At 35.9% G+C, this 15,498-nt stretch overlaps 1 protein-coding gene across 1 annotated transcript in view; it reads right to left on the reverse strand.

The window, feature by feature from the left end:
• The window catches only part of LOC141553289 (uncharacterized), a 71,357-nt gene extending 56,221 nt beyond the window's left edge, over positions 1-15,136 (reverse strand). Inside the window, exon 1 of the mRNA XM_074285044.1 lies at positions 15,015-15,136. The gene's annotated coding sequence lies outside the window, so the exon portion shown is untranslated. The remainder of the gene's footprint in view (positions 1-15,014) is intronic.
• Positions 15,137-15,498: the final 362 nt, after the last annotated feature.

Below are 15,498 nucleotides of genomic sequence, written 5' to 3' on the forward strand. Positions count from 1 at the left end.
ATTTCTTAGCCAATACCAAATGGTTTTGGTGACTGTTGCTTTATAATATAGCTTTAAATCAGGTACACTTAGACCACCTTCCTCTGACTTTTTTTTCATTAGTTCCCTTGCAATTCTCGACCTTTTATTCTTCCATATGAATTTTGTTGTTATTTTTTCTAGGTCATTAAAATAGTTTCTTGGGAGTCTGATTGGTATAGCACTAAATAAATAGATTAGTTTGGGGAGTATTGTCATCTTTACTATATTCGCTCGGCCTATCCAAGAACATTGAATGTCTTTCCAATTATTTAAATCTGACTTTATTTTTGTGGCAAGTGTTTTGTAATTTTGCTCATATAATTCCTGACTCTCCTTTGGTAGATATATTCCCAAATATTTGATACTATCGACTGTTATTTTGAATGGAATTTCTCTTTGTATCTCTTGCTGTTGGATTGTGTTGGTAATGTATAAAAATCCTGAGGATTTATGTGGATTTATTTTGTATCCTGCGACTTTGCTAAAATTCTGAATTATTTCTAATAGCTTTTTAGCAGAGTCTTTGGGGTTCTCTAAGTATACCATCATGTCATCTGCGAAAAGTGACAATTTGATTTCTTCATTTCCTACTCTAATTCCTTGGATCTCTTTCTCGGCTCTTATTGCCAAGGCTAGAGTTTCTAGTACTATATTGAATAGTAATGGTGATAGTGGGCAACCTTGTTTCACTCCTGATCTTACAGGGAAAGGTTCTAGTTTATCACCATTACATATGATGTTTACTGAAGGTTTTAAATATATGCTCCTTATTATTTTAAGGAATAGTCCATTTATTCCTATACTCTCAAGCGTTTTTAGTAGGAATGGATGTTGGATTTTATCAAATGCCTTTTCTGCATCTATTGAGATGATCATATGGTTTTTATTAATTTGATTATTAATATGGTCAATTATATTAATAGTTTTCCTAATATTAAACCAGCCCTGCATTCCTGGTATAAATCCCACTTGGTCATAGTGTATTATCCTGGGGATGATTTTCTGAAGTCTATTTGCTAATATCTTATTTAAGATTTTAGCATCAATATTCATTAAGGAAATTGGTCTATAGTTTTCTTTCTCAGTTTTCGATCTACCTGGTTTAGGTATCAGTACCATGTCTGTGTCATAGAAGGAATTTGGTAGGACTCCTTCAATCCCTATTTTTTCAAATAGTTTACATAGCATTGGAGTTAGTTGTTCTTTAAATGTTTGGTAGAATTCACCTGTAAATCCATCTGGTCCTGGGGACTTTTTCTTAGGAAGTTGGTTAATAGCTTGGTCTATTTCTTTTTCTGAGATGGGACTATTTAGACTACTTACTTCTTCCTCTGTTAATCTGGGCAAGCTATATTTTTGAAGGTATTCTTCCATTTCATTTAAGTTATCGAATTTATCGGCATAAAGTTGAGCGAAATAGCTCCTAACTATTGTTCTAATTTCCTCTTCATTAGTGGTGAGTTCACCCTTTTCATTTTCAAGACTATCAATTTGCTTTTTCTCTTTCCTTTTTTTAATCAGGTTTACTAAGGGTTTGTCTATTTTGTTGGTTTTTTCATAAAACCAACTCTTAGTTTTATTAATTAATTCAATAGTTTTTTTACTTTCAATTTTATTAATCTCACCTTTTATTTTTTGAATTTCAAGTTTTGTGTTTGTCTGAGGGTTTTTAATTTGTTCCTTTTCTAGCAATTTTAGTTGTAAACCCAATTCGTTGGCCCTCTCTTTCTCTATTTTATGCAAGTAGGCCTGTAGAGATATAAAACTTCCCCTAATTACTGCTTTGGCTGTATCCCACACATTTTGGTATGATGTCTCATTATTGTCATTTTCTTGGGTGAAGTTATTAATTATGTCTATGATTTGCTGTTTTACCCAATCATTCTTTAGTATAAGATTATTTAGTTTCCAATTATTTTTTGGTCTATTTTCCCCTGGCTTTTTATTAAATGTTATTTTGATTGCATTATGGTCTGAAAAGGATGCATTTACTATTTCTGCCTTACTGCATTTGATTTTGAGGTTTTTATGCCCTAGTATATGATCAATTTTTGTATAGGTTCCATGAACTGCTGAGAAGAAAGTATATTCCTTTCTGTCTCCATTTAGCTTTCGCCAAAGATCTATCATATCAAACTTTTCTAGTATTCTATTTACCTCTTTGACTTCTTTCTTATTTATTTTGTGGTTTGATTTATCTAATTCTGATAGTGCAAGGTTGAGATCTCCCGCTATTATAGTTTTGCTATCTATTTCCTCTTGCAGCTCTCTTAATTTCTCTTTTAAGAATTTAGATGCTGCACCACTTGGTGCATACATGTTTAATATTGATACTGCTTCACTATTGATGCTTCCCTTTAGCAGGATATAATGCCCTTCCTTATCTCTTATAATTAGATCAATTTTTGTTTTTGCTTGATCTGAGATGAGGATGGCTACTCCTGCTTTTTTGGTTTTGCCTGAAGCATAATAGATTCTGCTCCACCCTTTTACTTTTAGTTTGAATGTCTCATCCTGTTTCAGGTGTGTTTCCTGTAAACAACATATAGTAGGATTCTGACTTTTAATCCAGTCTGCTATCTGCTTCCTCTTTATGAGGCAGTTTGCCCCATTCACATTTATGGTTAGAAGGACTAATTCTATATTGCTTGCCATCCTATTAACCCCTGCTTATGCTTTTCCCCTTTCCTTCCCTTTTACCCTCCTATCCAGTATTAAACTGGTAAACACCACTTGCTTTTCACAGCCCTCCCTTTTTAGGATCCCTCCCCCACCTTAAAGATCCTCCCCTTATTTTACCCCTTTTCCTCGAAATTACTGTATTCCCTTCCCCTTAGCTTACTCCTTCCCTTTCACTTTTCAATGAAGTGGAAGAAGTTTCACCATAAATCGAATATGTCTATTGATACACGCTATGTTCATCTCCCTCCTTTCTTTCTCTCAGATATAATAGGTTACCTTTGCCTCTTCATGAGATGTAGTACCACCACTTTATACTTTTTTATGATATAATCTCCTTTCCACCTCTAGTTTCTAGTACAAATTGTACATATGTTCTTTACATATTTTTTGACAGAAGTATAGTTCTCAAGATTTCTTTTTACCTTTTTTAGAAGTCTCTTGAGTTCTGTATTTGAAGATCAAACCTCTTATGTAGGTCTGGTTTTTTCATCAAAAATAGATGGAATTCATTTATTTCGTTAAATGTCCATCTTCTTCCCTGGAAAACGATGCTCATTCTTGCTGGGTAAGTTATTCTTGGCTGCATACCAAGTTCCTTAGCCTTTCGGAATATCATGTTCCAGGCCCTGCGTTCTTTTAATGTGGATGCTGCTAGATCCTGTGTTATCCTTATTGTGGATCCTCCATATCTGAATTGTTTTTTTCTAGCAGCTTCCAATATCTTTTCCTTTGTCTGATGGTTCTTGAACTTGGCCACTATATTTCTTGGCGTTTTGATTTTAGGGTCCCTTTCAGTAGGTGATCGATGAATTTTCTCAATGTCTATTTTACCCTCTGTTTCCAAAACGTCTGGGCAGTTCTCTTTGATAATTTCCTCGAAAATGGTGTCCAAGCTCTTTTTTTCCTCCCATTTTTCAGGGAGTCCGATTATTCTCAAATTGTCTCTCCTGGATCTGTTTTCCAGGTCTGTTGTCTTTCTGGTAAGGTACTTGACAGTCTTTTCAATTGTTTCATTTCTCTGGTTTTGCTTGACTCCCTCTTGGTTTCTCCTTGAGTCATTCATTTCTACTTGTTCCAGTCTAATTTTCAATGATGTATTTTCTTCACTCACTTTTTTTATATCTCTTTGTAATTGTCCAATTGAGTTTTTATCTTCTATGGAATTTTTTTCCATTTTATCCATTTTATTTTTTTGAGAGCTGATTTCTTTTTCCAGCTCTCTAATCCTGTTTTCCTTGGAGTTGTTTACCTTTTCCAGCTCACTAATCCTGTTTTCCTTGGAGTTGTTTACCTTTTCCAGCTCACTAATCTTGTTTCTCAATGATTTGATTTCTTTATCCATTCTGTCTTTGAATGCATGGGATGACTTCTCCAGGCTCTCTTGCCAAGCTTCCCTTTCCTTTTCCCATTTCTCTTCCAGCTCTCTTGTGAGAGCCTTTTTGATTTCCTCTATGAGGTTCTTTTGTATTGAGGAGCAGCTTATATCCCTCCCAGGGGATACATCTGGGGACAGTCTGTTCCTAGTCTCCTCAGCATTTGAAGTCTGCTCCCTCTCCACACAGAAGCTGTCAATGGTTAGAGCCCTTTTGAATTTTTTGTTCATTTTGTCAGAGTAGGAATCAAAGAAAACAAACTGACAAGAGAAACAATTGGTCTGTTTTGCGGGGGATAGGGCTGGATGTTATTAATGGGCTTCCTCTACAGACTGGGGGTAGGGCAGCAGAGAGCCACTAACAGAACAGCAATGACTGTACTGAGTCTGCGCTCTGAGGCTCTGAGAACGCACCGAGTCAGTCCAGGTGGGGGTTGGGGGTGGCCGGGCTCTGAGAGACGCTGGCTTTCTGGGGTTTTAATCTTCACCTCCGGTGTTTACACCCTCTCCACCGCTCCTGGCTTGCTGCCAAAACGGAGCATCCACACTGGGGCAAAAGCCCTTTCACAGAAACAGCAGAGATCACACCCCTCCCCCTCAGGTCTGAGCTGTGTGAGCTGCCTGTCTTGCTCTGGCTGTCTGCCCTCAGTCTGCGCCCAGTCTGATTGACCCTCCCCCGAACAAACACAGACCTTTTCTGGCGACTTTCAAGGATGTCTTCTCTTGGTGATAATTTGTGGATTTCTTTCTGGGTCAAGCATTAAGTCAGAGGCTTGTCATGAAGTAAGTTCTGAGAGAATACGAGGAACTCAAGCAGCTGTCTGCCTCCACGCCGCCATCTTGGCCGGAAGTCCCAGACATTTATAAATAAACAGTGTAAGACCAGGGAAAATGAAGCAGCATCTTATCAGGCAGAGGATCCTATAGATACCCCAAAAGAGCATGGAACCATAGAAAGATGTCCCCAAATGATTTAAGGGAAAAATAAAAATTGCAGGGAAAGATTATCATAGGATGTGTATATAGAAGCTAACTTGAAAAAACAATACTTTAATTCCATCTTTAAAAAATTGTTAACATTGTGACAAAAAACCATGAAAAGAGTTGAGAAATGTGCCTCCTTCCTTTTTTTTTTTTTTTTTTTTGCCAGAGATGGGGACTATTACTGTGAATCCATACATATACACATGCCAACAATATAATTAAAGGACCAATAGAGGACTTCAATAATCAGTGTTTGAACATGTGCTTTTTAAAAAAATTAAAGCTTTTTATTTTCAAAACATATGTATGGATAATTTTCAACGTTCACCTTTAGAAAACCTTGCATTCCAAATTTTTTTCTTCCCTGTTCCCCCCCAACTCCTTCCCTAGATGGCTCATAATCCAGCATATGTTAAATGTGCTGTTCTTCTATACATATTTCCGCAATTATTGTGCTGCATAAGAAAAATCACATCAAAAGGGGGAAAATAAGAAATAAACCAAAATGTAAGCAAACAGCAACAAAAAAGTGAAAATATTATGTTGTGATCCACACTCAGTCCCCACTGTTTTCTCTTTAAGTGCAGATAGCTTTCTTCATAACAAGACCATCGGAACTGGCCTGAATCACCTCACTGTTAAAAAGACCACATCCATCATATAATTTTGCTATTGCTGTATATAATGTTCTCCTGTGAACCTGTGCTTTTAAAATTTTTATCAATAATTTGATTAAATCTGGAAGGGATAGCTAACAGAGTGGATGATAAGAGTAGGGCTCCAAAAGTATGTTGAGCGGCTAGCATTGAGCTAAATCTAATAAGATGAAATTCAATAGGAATAAAAACATCTTACATTTGGATTAAAAAAAACTTCAAAAGTATAAGATGTGGGAGGCATGGTTAGACAAGAGTCTTTCTGAAAATGATCTGAAAGTTTTAGCAATCTGCCATCTCAAAATGAGTCAATAAGTGTGAAGTGGCAGCCAGAAAGGCTGATGCAATCTCATGCTGCATTAAGAGCCAACTTCCAGGAAGAAGGAGGTTCTTTTGTAGTCTGCCCTCATCAGACCTCATCTGCAGTCTCATGTTTATTTTTGGGCACCACAATTTAAGAAAGACATTGATAAGTCGGAGAATATGAATAGGAAAGAGAGTGGGAATGACAAGAGCTTTGAGTCAATGTCATATGAGGAGCAGCTGAAGGAACGGGTCATATTTAGCCTGGAGAATGACGCCTCAGAGGACATGATAGCTTTCTTTAAGTATGTGAAGAACTGTCCTGTGAAAGAGGGATCAGACTCATTCTGTTCAGCCACACAAGGCAGAATCAGGAGAATGGGCATAAATTGCAAAGAGACAAAGTCAGGCTTAATATCAGTAGAAATTATCTAATAATCAAAGTTGTCTGAAATTAGAATGAGTCACTTCAAGGGATGGTGGTTTTTCCCTCTTTGGAGGTTTTCAAGCAGAGTCTAGATGACCATTTTTCAAATATGTTATAGTGGGGCTTTCCTTTCTATAAGATTTGCCACTGAGATAACCAACTCTTAAATTTTGTACATACAATACTAAATCTCTTCAAATTTTACAAAATATATTCCTCCTAACAGCCCTGAAAAATAGAAAAAAATTTATTATCCCCATTTTACAGATGATGAAACTGAAGCTCAGTGAAGGAAATGACTAGACCACATTCATATAGTTAATAAGTGGTAGAACCAGGAATAGAACTAACACATCCTAATTCCAAATCCAGCATAATTTTTTTTCACTAAATTATTGTTTTTGTTGTTCATTCAGGTCCAACTCTTCAATAAGCCATTTGGAGTTTTCTTGCAAAGATAACAGGGTAATTTGTCATTTCCTTCTCTGGTCCATTTTTCAGATGAGAAAACTGAGACAAACAGGATAAAATGATTTGCCCAGGATTACACAGTCAGTAAGTGTCTGAGACTAGATTTGAACTCAGCCAGATGAGACTTCCTGACTCTAGATACAACATTCTATGCACTGTGGCACCACCTAGCTACCCCTTCTACTACATTAGAGATGTCAAACATATGACTTGTGCTCCATATTCAAACCCCTCCTGGATATAGCCCAAAACAAATTAAAATGTATTGGGGAAGTAATTTTAAAAATAAATAAAAATACGATAAAACATAGATAATATTAATATGTGGTTTCCTAGATCAATACCCTGTCTGCGGGGATCCTTATGTGTAATTTAATGACCCTGAATCAAGGTTTGACACTACTGCATTAAACAATATCCCTTCAACCATTAGTACTGTGATTTGCTACATTGTAAGTTAGTTTCATGCTGTTTCAATAGAAAACTCTATCTCAAGTACCAAATGGAACTCCTACCAAGAATATATCTTCCACCATGAAAGAACATCCTTCCTATATATCTCCTCCACTGCTCAGATAGAGCAGGAATTGCTCCTTCCCTTTTATCTTGAATCAGTAACCTTTAGAGAGGAATCTTCCAGTTCCCTCTCCATACTCCATTCCCAAGAATATGAGGGAATTCACCCTCACTGCTCTCTTCCCACTCATCTCAACATAGGACAAGAAGGGATTCCTGGCACAGCAGCAATTCGTAGTGAATAGAAGTTAATAATCAACTAAACATTTATTAAGTAACTACTATGTGCCAAGTACTATGCAAGACTGAGGATACAATGACAAAAAAAGAAGCAGTTCCTCCTTTCAAGAATTTTGCATTCTATGGGGGAATACAGTATATGTAATATATCTATACATAAAGTATACATAAAAGATTTCAATGTAACAAGAGAAGGAGGGTGCTAAAAAGCTGGGTGAACTCCATGAAAAGCTTCACATACAAGATGGAATTGCACCGAGTTTTGAACAAGAAAAAGCATGGATCCCCCCAGAATATAAGCTAAATGGAATAAGCAATTAAATAGTGCTTACTGTGTGCCACAAATATTCTCTCTTTATTCTCACAATAATTCTGAGAAATTGGTGTTGTTTTTAATCTACATTTCTACAGTTGAGAGAATTGAGGCAAACAGAGGTTGAATTTAAACTCAGATCTTCTGGACTCCAAGTATCACACTATTTTGTGACCCAGCAGCCCTATAACCCAGTAACTAACTGAATTATGTCCGGATTGTATACTGTCTTGTACACTGTAATTATATTTGTGAGCCTTAGAGAGGTGAAAGATGAATGAAGTCTCAAGTGACAGTGTAATAAAACAATTATGAAGTGCTGTTCATCTGCCTTCTTAATAGCAGTTATGCCTTGCAAGGAATGAATTCTCAAGTCCTCCTCCAATACCTCAGTATAGCACAGTGATGACTCAAATTGTCAGTAGCTTTGCCAGTGGAGCCCAAGCTCTAGTAAATCCTTTGCTTTTATCATGGCACTGAGGTACAGTGGAAAGAACACTGGTTCTAGAAATAGAGTACTGGGATTCAAATCTGCTTCTGACAATAACTACCTATATGAGCTTGTAGAAACCATTTCAGTTCTTTAGGACTTGGCTTCCTCATCTAGAAAGAAGGGGTTGGACTAGTTGGTCTTTGAGATTACTTCCAGATGTAGAGCAATAATCCTCATTTGTATGAGGAACTCCCTCCAACAAAGATCAGCAACTTGTCTGTAATTTATCATCTGACAGGATTGCCTAAGTCATTAACAGAATGAATGATTTGCCTATAATCACATAATGAACAGCTAAGTGGCAGATGGAGAGAGTGTAGTGCCTAGATGCAGGAAGACTCATCTTCTGAGTTCAAATCTAGTCTCAGATACTTAATAGTTATGTGATCCTGTCCAAGTCATTTAACCTTGCTTTTCCCTCAGTTTCCTCACCTATAAAATAAGCTGAAGAAGGAAGTGTCAAACCATTCTGGTGTCTTTACCAGGAAAACCCCAAATTGGACCACAAAAAGTCAGCAAAATCACAAACCCCCACATACATACATAATTCTTCCATTTCCCAAGAGTCTATGTTGTCCAAGTGCTCATTTATTCATCCCTTCTCAATCCTCTTTCTCGTGCTGCCCGCCTCCCTTCCCTTCTTATCCTCCCATTCCCATGTCATCTGCCTTAGTATCCCTACTCTTTGTCACTTGTCTCTGTATTTTCCACACAGTTGATCCTTACACCCTTTGTAGCATTAATATGATTGCTTCCCATTTGCTGCTATTAATCTTAGTCTTTTGGTGAGAGTACCCTAAAAACTGGGGCATGCCTGCCCCTAAATTAATTATCAATTCAAATATAGATCTTTAAGGTTATTGCTACTCTTTAAACTTAGATTTAATTGTTCTACTTGTTAAATGAATTTACTTGTTTTTTTCCTTTGGCTTTAGCTTCAGGTAATTTCCATAATATTCAAATCAGTCATGAAAAAGCATTAAAAATTTTCACATTTTCTCAATAGGAGCCTTTATTTCAATTTATCTTATTGGGTTTTTATGCTCCACAATGCTAAGAATAAGACTTCCCACCCCCCAAGTTTTAGCTGCTTCTGAGTTTTTTTGGTTCAATGCCATAGATATGACTTGTAGGTTCATTGATCCAAAAATGAGTAAAGAATATATCTGTTTTAAAGGGGGGGGGGGGGGAAAGACACTTTCCAATCTCTTTCACAAAACATTTGTGTCTCTAATGCAGAATAGAATTGATTTTAATTCTTCTCAGTGACAAGATTTGTATGAGCTGATGTAGTGAAGTAAGCAAAACCAGGAAAGCAACTTATACTATCATATTATAAAAGGGAACCATTTTGAGGACTTTTATAAACTGATGAAGATTGAAATGAGAAGAACCACGAGAACAGTGTAAAGAAAAACAGCTTTAAACCCCGATCAATGCAATGACCAGTATCATTCTAGAGAACCAATCATGAAATATGTTGCCCACCTTCTGAGAGAATGAGGATGGACTCAAAATGTAGAATAAGATATATATTTTCAGACATGGATCCTATAAGAATTAGTTTTGTCTGATTTTGTTATAACAGTTTTGTTTCTGATTTGTTTTTTTTTTCAGTTTGTGGGTAAAAGGGAGTAGGGTTGAAGATAAGAGAGTTTGTTCAAAAAAAAGAAAACGAGAGGAGAGAAAACAAGAATTGAAGTACTTCTTAATGTACAGGAGAGACCAAAAGGAAAGCCAGAAAGAATCACAGACAAGTAGAATAGTTATTAAAATTCTATGTTCAATTTTATTACATATTTAAAAAGAAAGACAAACTGTATATAATTAGTTTAACAATTTCATGTACAAACCTCCTTTTTTTGTTCTTATTATACAAATACATATAAATGTCCACTTTTTTTGCTATTTTAAAAATTCATAATAAAGATAAATAAATAATTGATTTTGAAAAATTCTCCCTAACATAAGAAATTCAGGAATTCAGGAAGGATTAATTCCTCTTTGGAAAGATTTTACACTTAAAGGAGCAACATTAATAATGGTGTCAGAGTTAAGCAGTTTATGTAATACTGCACATCAGTTTGGCATCTCTCACCATTCAGAGAACATTTCCACATGAAAGTCGTCTTATTATCTCAAATACAGTAAATACAGATCTGAATTCAGTGATTTCATACACACACACACACACACACAGCTACCTCTCTAAATTTCCTTATTTTAATTAATGACTATTTTTTCCAGTGGTCCCTTATTATTTCCAGGATCAAATCTTTTGTTTAGAGCTCAAAGCCCTTTATAACCTGCCCTCCCTGTTCCTAGTCACTCACCCACTCCCTATTGTACTCAATGACCCACTCAGTGACATTGGCCTCCTCATGTTTTCTCATGCGCAATCCTTCCAATATTAACCCTGGACATTTTCACTGACTATCCACCTTTCTTAAAAGTCTCTCCCTCCTCAATTCTGCCATCTAAATTCCCTGGCTTCAAGTCCCCATTTACATTTCACTTTTTACAAGAAGCTTTTCCCAATCCCCCTTAATTCTACTATCTTCCTTCTATTTGTTGTTGTTTAGTTAATTAATCAGGCCTAATGAATCTATTTTGGATTTTCTTGACAAAGACACTGGAAAGGTTTGCCATTTTCTTCTTCAGCTTATTTTACAAATGAGGCAAGGTTAAGTGACTTGCCCAGTATTCCACAGCTAGTAATTGTCTGAGGCCACATTTGAATTCAGGTCCTCCTGATTCCAGGCCTTCTATCCATTGCACCACCTAGCTAACCCTTCCCTTTAGTTATCTCTAATTTATCCTACATATAACTTATCTGCACATAGTTGTTTGCATATTGTCTCCCCATTCAACTACTCTCCCCCTTAAGAGCTGATTGACTTCTTTTCTTCATATTCAGCAATTAAAACAGTATCTGACACATAATAAGTGTCATTTTGTAAGAAAAAAAAATCTTTATTCATTGCCTTTAAGGCTCAAATTTTAAAATTATCTTTTACTCTTTTCTCTCTTTCATTTTCCATGACTAAACAGTCACCAATATCTATAGACTCTTCTCTTGAAACATGTCTGATATTTGTTACTTTTTTTCTTTCTTACTGTCAATGTCCTAACTCTGTTTTCATGGTCTCATGTCTGTATGATTATGCCAGCCACATAGCTGGCCTCCTTGCCTTCAATCTCTTCTATCTCCAATCCATCCAAAAGACTACCACCAAAGGAATCTTTCTAAAGCACCGTTTGTTTTTTTTTCATGTCAAATTATTTCTGAAGAACCTCCAAATGCTCCACATTTTTTAAGAAATTAAGTCATGAGTGTGGATCACGACATAGTATTTTCACCATTTTTGTTGTTGTTTGTTTGCAGTTAGTTTTCTTTCTCATTCTTTTTCCTTTTCGATCTGATTTTTATGTAGTACCATAATTTTAGAAATATGTATAGAAGAATTGCACATGGGGAGGGGAGGAAGCAATAGGGGCAAAGGGAGGAAAATTTGTAACACAAGGTTTTGCAAGGATCAATCTTGAAAAAGTATCCATATATTTGTTTTGAAAATGAAAAGCTTTAATAATAATAAAAAAGAAGTAAAATGTGATACCAACAACAACCAGGAAAAAAAACAGAAGAAATTAAGTCCAAATCTATTATCATAGCTCTCAAGATCTTCCTCCAATCTAGTTCTACTCCATCTTTCTAATCCAATATCAATACCAATAAACAACACCAAACTAATTTCTTTGCTGTATCCTGAATATCTATTATTCTTCTTGGTAGCAGGAACAGTTTTCATTTTGTATTGTATCTCCAATGTTTAATATATTTTTAAAACATTATTGGTTGTAATAAATGTTTGTTGAACAAAATTGAGTCCCTAACTCTGAACCCTTACCAATGTTATTTCTCTCAAGTTACTCCTGTCTTCCAAATCCTATTTTCCAAATCCAAATTTCCAAATCATTTTTAATGGCCAAGAGAAAATCCTGCCTACTATTTTGGCCAATGATCAGCCCACAAGATTTTCCCTTATCTCTAAATTTTTACAGCATTTTTATCACAATGCAATCTGAATGACACAAATGCAAGCCTGTAAACAGAGCTTATGATCCCATTATGTATAGTACTGAGAAACCTTTCTTCATTGGAGAAAATTACTTCCCAAAAGTCTATGTATACATAGCTTATAGCTTAATGATATCACCCAGTACATATGGATTCAGGAAACATACATGGTTTCAGCATACATGGTTTAAAAAGGAGAATGGAAATATTTCAGATATAGTATGACATGGGATTCTGATAGTTGAGCAATAGACACATGTAAGGGAAGTGGAGGGGAGAGAATCAAAGAAATAGCAATTAAGTCTAAACCATGCTGCGGATATGAACGCAGATTGTAGAATCAAGCTAGCAAGGAGAGTGAAGTGATGGAGAAATGGAGAAACACAGCAGGAGGCTCCCCCAGTGTTTCCCAAGAAAAATCACAAGCACTCCTAAGACTGTTACTGTGACAAGATGAGCGCAGCTTCTAGCTGCAATGCCAAAAATCCATTGCTCCTGAGGCTGCAACTGTGGTGAAAAGAAAGGGAAACAACTAAATCTGTCATCTGTGCTAGTCTATGACACTTTTCTGAAACAACTCATGTGTTTCTCTCTTGCTGTATTGGAGAAAAACAGGGTCAGTTAACTGGAAGTCAACTAGTACATCTAATAGACAGAGACTGTAGTTATTTGGTAATGAGTGTCAAGAATAATTGATACTTGATGCATATCCTTGTAATTACCTTGCCATTCTAATTAAATGTCTTTGCTTTGAAATACATGTGTCATATGTCTTGATCTAACATAGAAACTCATCAGTGAGGGTACACAGCTGCTTCAGATCCCTTTCAATTCCAATCTATCTTTCCTCAGCTGTGAAAGTGAGCTTCCTAAATCATAGCTCTGACCACACCATCCCTCTACACTTAATACTACAAGGGCTCCCTATCACCCCCAGAATTAAATATAAAACCTTATGTTTGGGATGAAAAGCCCCTCTTACTGTTCCAGTTCTTACACTGCTCCCCCCACCTCCCAATTTGATCAAGGAACACTGGTCTCCCTCTAAAGTCACTCCATGTCCCAACTTTGGGCATTTTCACTGATTGTGTCTAAAGCCCAGAATGTTCTTCCCTCCTGGCTTCTCTAGCCTCCTTCAAGTCCTAGATAAAACCATATCTTCTACAAGAAGCCTTCTTAATCCCCCTTCATTATTTTCCTCTGTTGCTCTTCTCCAATTTATCCTATACATAACTTGTTTGTAGCTGATTGTTTGCATGTTGTTTCCTCCATTAGACTGTGAATTCCTTGAGAGCAGAGACTCTTACTGGCTTCTTTTGTATCCCCAGCAAAATAGTAGATACTTTAAAAATACTTTTTGACTGACTGACTGACTGTCATTTTGAATAGAAAAGTATCCAACCAGTAACATGTACTTAGGTGACACTGAGGAAGTGCCACACCAAAAGGACCTCCGGTTATACCTACAATATGATAAATTATTTCATATATATACATATAAATTATTTCGTATATATACATATATATGAGAATGTATATTTAAGTATGTATGTATTGTCTTGCTTCTCCAACCATATTGTTTTGTGTAGTACAATTATATGCATTTAGAAAAAGGATTGTTTATAATATATTGGTCACATTGTACTGACTTTTCAATACAAGAAAATATACTTGCAAACTCTGTTATGAAGCATTCCATTAACAGGAATTCTCTGTTAATTCAACACTTTGGAATACTTAAAGAGCACTGACCATTTATGCCCTTAATGATAAGCCTAAAGTTTGATGAAATCTTAAAGTGCTATCTGAGTCCTCAAGGAGAAAAAAAAAAATCACAGAATGTCCAATTTGGAATGGACTGTAGGAGCTATCTGATCCAATTTATATCTAAAGAAAAATTCATATTATTTATTTTATATATAACATATGAACTATTAATATAGCAAAAACCCTTAAGAATTACCTTTTGTTCAATGCATTTTTAGTGTCTGATGGATTCTATTGTATTCTAAATTGCTTTTTTCTTCAAAATTTAATTGACTGGGGGCAGCTAGGCGGTGCAGTGGGTAGAGCATCAGCCTTAAATTCAGGAGGACCTGAGTTCAAATCTGATCTCAGACCCTTAACACTTCCTAGCTGTGTGACCCTGGGCAAGTCACTTAACCCTAGCCTCAGGAAAAAAAAAAATTTTAATTGATTACCCATGTATGAAGACTCTCCACTAACTGGAATATTTGGTTCAGTAAGTTCTCCTTCAAGAATCGCTATCATCTGGTATGGTTAGGGAATTTTTTTTTCCTGTTGTTGAGGAATCCTTGGATGTCTTTAACTCATACCCTACTATGAAAATACTGGGACCAAGAGCTTCTTGATCCAAAATTCTAAATGCAAATATTCCATCTAACCTATTGACCTCAGAATGAAGAATTGACAAGTTTAATAGAAATGCTTCTCTTACCTTACTAAGAGGTAACCTTCTTGTATCTGAGTCCAAAAGTGGTTTATGAGGATCTAGTACAAATGGCAGAAACTGGTGTTGTTTACTGGCAATAAGAATTCAAGAATGGTTTGAAGCAGTGGTGTCTCATAGCAACTATCTGTCAGCTAACTCTGGTATTACCATCACAGCTAGTATCAGTAACAAGCACATGATGATTTATACATTAAGCTATGAAGGGTCTATTACTAGCAAGAGTACTGAGTATAATAGAATTGCAATGTCAACACTTTGGAAGGAACTTTGAACAATCAAAAGATATGAAATCTAATTCATAGTTCTTAAAGAAATAAGGAATAGTGAGCTGAAAGGAAAATTAGTCAGAAGGTCTAATAAAAATTAGGCAATGAATTAACTTACTGAGAAATTTAACTGATTCTTTCTCTTCTTTATACTTTCCTTAAGTTTGATTTTCTACATGAAGTCTTTCCAGATCCCCTTAACA

The sequence above is a fragment of the Sminthopsis crassicaudata genome, chromosome 2, assembly GCF_048593235.1.
Source record: "Sminthopsis crassicaudata isolate SCR6 chromosome 2, ASM4859323v1, whole genome shotgun sequence".
NCBI lineage: Eukaryota > Metazoa > Chordata > Mammalia > Dasyuromorphia > Dasyuridae > Sminthopsis > Sminthopsis crassicaudata.